Genomic DNA, 6,282 nt, shown 5'->3' with positions numbered 1-6,282 from the left:
GTCTACCCCTAAGTCTGCCGCTAATCATAGAAGTCTGGACTCTTGAGAAGTATCTCAGTAGCCAGAGATGACTGGAGACAGACCAAGTGTCTGAGATGAGACATGCTCAGGAGGCATGCATAGCACCACCTTGCCCTCAGGATAAAAGGAAAGCATCTTTCATCCTTTCCTTACCACCCAGGTGACTGATGGCATTCGCTTCCCCAGAAGATTCCCAGACAGCCCCAGCACAAAGTTTGGGAATTTCAAACCACCCTTGCTGTTTCTGTAAACACAAAAGAACCCAAGCAAGTTTTCATTCATAGCCTGTTTCCCAGTGATACTGCTGGGGAGTGACCCGTTTTCTCCTTGTCTCCTTGAGCAAAGCCTCTTACGCTGCACACCTTCTGGAGGGTAAATACAGCTTACAACAACTCTTGTCCTTTTCCACTGCTGACTCAATTGGTTGCTACTCTTTCCTTTTGCAAAACTTGTGGGCATATAGATACCTCCCCACCAATCCCACCCCCCCAAACTACATACCCTCAGCTATGCTCATAGCTTCTATCTCATCAAATCAAATTCTCTAGGCAGCACAAAGAGCCAATAGTTGTATCTCTAGCACTGAAGAGTTGGAGATCTATCAGTCATTTCGACCCCACACAGAAGTGAATCAGAGCCTCCACTACAGGGGACCAACAGCAACGCTGATTTGGGAGATGGGAACTCCCAGAATCATGTGGCAGTGACATCATAATTTTATGGCTTTCTGGAAGAAAGCTATAAAAGACACAGCATGATTCTGACATGGTCTGTACCTCCGCTCTGTGGGATATCCTGAGGTCAGGAGATATGGGAAGAAGGGGAGGCCACTGATTGGAGGAAATGGCTCATGCACCATATGGGATTTTTTTTTCCCTTTGGAAGAAGTAAATGAAATATATGCTGTGATGAGAGAAAATGCAGATAATTGAATGGGTGCCTGAATAAATGAGTTGACACCAGCTGACAAGGGCAGGCCAGGAGGCTGTCTCAGAGACTAAGTGCTGCCTAAGGAAGTTGAGGACATCAGTAAAAAAATGGCAGCTAAGGTTAGTGATGAGGTGTACAAGAGAACTGTGTATAAAACATCCTGGGGTCACTGTGGGTTTCTGCTGCCATGCTGTTTTCTGCTGCTGTTGTAGGTAGAGGTGATCTGGACAACTCAAAAATGCTGCAAGCATTTAAATAAGTCTCCAAGATTACAAGCACCATGTTGTGATGTCACAGTGGTTCTGTTTTTTAGCCGGCATGCACCTTATTGGTATGATGACATCCCATAGTGGTGGGAAAACCAAGTGAAATTACATTCCTCATCCATATCTCCCTCCCTAAAGAAATTTATTCTCACCATGCTCTAAGTACAGGCTCCTCCTTTCTTCTGCCTGCATGATCACAAATTAGGACCACTGCATATGCAAGGCCAAAATATCATCACTATAAAGAGCTGACTGGGGCATAGGCAGGCAGCTGGAGTGGAGTGTACTAGGTCAGGGCTTTATCAGAGTAGAAGCCAAAGTAAAGCTAAGTTTCGGTCCTTGTCCAGGATAACAAGCCAAGGGTCAAGACAAGGTTGGGGTGAGGGGAAACTGTAGGTCAAGCTAAGAAGTCCAAGACAGGAACAGGAGCAAGTAAGAATAAACAGGCAGGTCTAAGCCAGAAGTCTGGAGCACTGAGTCACAAGCTAGAAGTTTAAGGCACGGAGTCAAGTTTTATAGTTCTAAGTAGGCCAAAAGTACAGCCAGGTAATCTGTCTGGTCTGAGTTTATATAGCCCATCTGGGCAGGGCCTTTTCCTGAGGTATGACCAAACCTGATTCCCTGCTTACCTACAGACTAGGTCTACCTCAACTGGGCCTCAACTCATTATACTTATAGAAAACCATGGATTGGACACCTGAAATATTAAATTGAGGACCATATCTCTCATGCAAAATGTAACTTGCAACATCACCTCATCAGAGACAGCAGATACTGTATTTCTGCCCACAGGTTTATAACCATCACTAGCACAATCATCACCTAGAACGTTGTTTTCATCTATAATCAGCATGGAAGGCTACCTTGCACTATCTCTGCCAGGCCTCTGGCACTACCCTCTGCCATCTCCATGGATGTGAGAAACATCAATGATCCAGTGCCCTAGATGAAGCCAGGCCCACAATGAAATACCATTGTCTGATCCTCCTAGTTCCAATTAAGGATGCCGGGCATTGTCAAAGCCTCTCCCACTTTTGATGATAAAGACGCTTCACTAATCTATGTTTGGAGGTGTTTGCCAGTGGGATCAAGGGCACATGGAGAACATTTGCTGGACTACAAAAAGGATATGTGAGGCCTCTTTTCTATGAAACCTTTCATCAGCACTGGAATGCTAATTAAATATATTGGTCAGCCAGGCCTGCATACACATAGCAGGGAGCAAGTGGCCAAAAGTTGTCAAAGTATGTGCTTATCTAGCAGTTTTCTCTGTGGATCCCAAACTGTGCATAAATACCAAAACCAAAGCTACATAGCTGTGAATGTGCCATTTAGGTGTGTAAAGTGAAAGAGGATTTATCCATGAATATATAAGCAGAAGATAATTATCTCATAACCCACCTTAGTGTAAAAATCTAGACCTGCAGACTTAAAAATACTTTTCCTACAAGTAGGGGCATCTTCTTTAAAAGACCTTGGGTGTCACTTAGTAGAATTCACTCTGCAGGGTAGAAAAATCCTGAAGGGTCTTTGAGATGCTGAGGCTTGTGGACAGAAGGTGTAATATTTTTATTCTAATTTTTAAAAGACTAAAATGATTTAAATAAAAAGAACAGTAACATATAAATAAAGAATGTTTACACCAGATCTTTATACTTCAAAAGAATAAACAGTGATGGGGTTCTGAGTCACTTGAGATGAGCAGGTTTTATTTCCATATTTTAAATGATTTGGCACTATAAGAAAGGGTAAAATTGTATGTATCCATCTGTAATCTTTGTAATCAAAAGACCTGAGTTTTGTTGTTTCCATTCTCCTGCTTCACCTTTTCTACACTTCTGTCACAATCAGATATGTTAAAAAGTTTGTGCCCATTCTGCAATGTAGGAACAGGGTCTTCATTTGCAGGCTTTCAAGATAAAGGGCACTATCAGCATCTAGCTTGTAAAAGCTTGTACGCTAGAGTTGAGCATGTTTTGGTGAACAGTTTTTCTCCTGAATGATACAGTTTCAGTAGGAATTCATAAATCCAGGTAAGACTATGGATGCTGAAAAAATGAAGAAAAACATTGATGTGACTAATATGGCATTCCCAAAATGAACCATTTTGATTTTGCAGACTAAACTCACAAGCAGACTTAGGTGCTATTGACAAACTTGAGAAGGAAGCAGGTCTGGTTAAGGGCCTTCATTTTGTGTGAGGGTCACCCAGGTTAAAATCTGTTGTTTGCTTGATTCAGACTAAAGTTTAAGATCACCTTTCAGGAGATTGTCACTTGAGAATAATAGATTTCATTTATTTCCATATTTTAAATGATTTAGCACTATCAGAAAGTGTGAAGTTGTGTATATCCACATGTAACTACAAAACCATCTTTAAGTGCCTTTGAAGGTGAATCTCAAAGCTAGAAGTCCAGGTCACTGAATCACAAGCTCAGTGTGTGCCTTTGAGGGTGATAGCTATTCTTTTTTATATAATGCTTAAATATTCGCTGTGCCAGGGACAGCGACAGTGCTAGCTGCTTCCTGGTGAAGGGGCTGAGGTGGCCTAGATACAAAGTTGGGAGGGCTGTGCTATACATCCTCTGGCTAAACATACTCATCTTTATAACAATACACACTTAAGGTGCCACACCTCTGTGGGCTGTGGTTGGGAGTGGGGCAGGCAGTGGCAGCCTAGGGGGGGAGGCCAGGGACTTGGGGTGGCTATGGGCAGGCTAAAGCAAATTTTGGTCTTAGCCAAAAAAAAACCAACCCCTGCTGTGCCCCCCCCCCCCCCCCAGCATTGCCCATGGCCAGAGTAAGAATGATGGCACACCCAAGTGGTTCTGGCACTCACTTGGGACAGGAGGTATCAAGATTCTTGCCATGATCTTAATGTATATTTACTTATACAAAGTGGAACAGCTGCATTGGGAGAGAAAGACAACTCAGAATGCCTCATTGACCAGTAGTTGGCATTCCATTGTGAGAGGGGAGATACTCTGATTCCAGACCCTGCCTCAAAATAGATAGAGAATGGATTTAAACCTGGGTCTTCTCTATCCAAGGTAAGTATCATGGGATCATAGGAAAGTATGGCTGGAAGGAACCTCACAAGGTCACCTAGTCCAGTCCCTTGCTCAAGGCAGGATTGTCGCTGGCTAAACTGTCCCAGTCAAGTGTCTGTATAACCTGCTCTTGAATATTTCCAAAAAAAGAGATTCCACAATTTTTCTAGGTATCCTTTTTCAATGCTTGACCATCCTTATAGGCAGAAAGCTCCTCTGAGTCTCCAACCTAATTTTGATCTACTGCAGCTTGAAGCCATTGATTCTTGTCCCATCCCCTCTAATCACAGAGAAAAGTCCTTCTCTATCCTCTTAATTATCATATTTCTGGCATTTAAAGACTATTGTCTAATCCCCACTCTTCTCCAAACTAAATAATTCTAGTTCTTTTAGCCTCTTCTCATGAGCACAGAATAGAGAATACCATTTCTTTGTGCATGCTTCTGTGAACAGTGCCTGTCCCCTTGTGGCTTTGTTTTTCCATTTCCAAGTTTCCTTTTATTTTTACAGAAGTATATGAAATTAAATGTTTTATTTTGAGTAGAATGTAATGTTTTGTTGAACACTCAAGAGCATTTATTTTCAATTGCCAAACAGCTAAAAGCCATTCATTTTACATTGATCCTCCCATCCACTATACTCTTGGGAGAAAAAAATCCAGATTTTCCCTTTAGGAGCCAAACTGAAAAAACAGTTATTCACAGACTTCTGCTCATGATGACCTGAACCTGATCAGGAGTATGGAACTGTTCGTCTCAAAACTGATTGCAAGATTCAGGCCCTTTGGGCAATACCACACAACAAAGTAAAACACAATTAACAATCGATAATGAAAAAAATCTTTGGATATAGGTCATATGCCCAATTTAAAAAAAATTAGACCTATACAAGTCAGCAGGACCGGATGATCTTCATCCAAGAGTGGTGAAGGAGCTGGCCAAAGTCATTGCGGAACCCCTGGTGAAACTCTTCCACAACTCGTGGCGCTCTGGAGAAGCCCCTGAGGACTAGAAGAGGGCCAATGTTGTGCCCATCAACAAGAATGGCAGGAGGGAAGACCCAGGTAACTGTAGGTCAGTCAGGCTAACTTCCATCCTAGGGTCTGAAATAAGCTTGCAGAAGGTAAGATTCTGAATGACAGCTGGCATGGCTTCATCGCAGGCAGGTCTTGACGTACAAACCTCATCTCCTTCTATGACAAGGTAACTCACCACCTGGACACAAGAGAACAGGCTGACATTGTATACCTAGACTTCCAGAAGGCCTCTGATCTAGTATCCCACAGTGTCCTTGTGAGAAAATTGGAGGATTGTGGGCTTCATTCTGAGACAGTAAGGTGGGTGAGAAACTGGCTGCAGGATAGGACCCAGAGAGTCATGGATCTGTCCTCCTGGAGAGAAGTGGGCAGCGGTGTTTCACAGGGGTCCATGCTTGATCCAGTGCTTTTCAACATCTTTATTAACGATTTGGATGTGGGGGTGAAGAGCTCACTGGCCAAGTTCATGGATAACACCAAGTTATGGGGAAGTGTGGTCATGCTTGAAAAAAGGCTACAGATACAGGTAGTCCTAGACAGGCTAGCAAGTTGGGAAAATCGGAATCTAATGAAGTTCAGTGTTGAGAAATGTAAAGTGCTCCACCTCAGGATGAGCAACCCCCAACACACCTACAGGCTTGGCATGACTGCAGCTGGAGTACACAGTCCAGTTCTGGGCACCACAGTTTTAACAAGGACATGGACAAGGCTTGATCAGAGGCTTACACAGCAAGCCATACAAGGGAAGTCTGAAGGATCTGAGACTCTTCACCCTGAAGAAAAGAAGGCTGAGAGGGAACATAGTAGCAGCTTACTGCTACACTAGAGGAGTACATAAAGAGCTCAGTGAGCAACTGTTCACCAGGGCACCTGAGGTGAAAACTAGGAGTAATGGCCACAAACTCATGGAAGAATGATTCAGGCTCAACATTAGGAAAAACTTCTTCACAGTCAGGGTGTCCAGACTGTGGAATAAGCC

This window comes from Gavialis gangeticus, unplaced genomic scaffold (assembly GCF_001723915.1).
Source record: "Gavialis gangeticus isolate Ggan-Ray unplaced genomic scaffold, GavGan_comp1, whole genome shotgun sequence".
NCBI lineage: Eukaryota > Metazoa > Chordata > Crocodylia > Gavialidae > Gavialis > Gavialis gangeticus.
Note: the sequence above shows the minus strand (reverse complement) of the source record.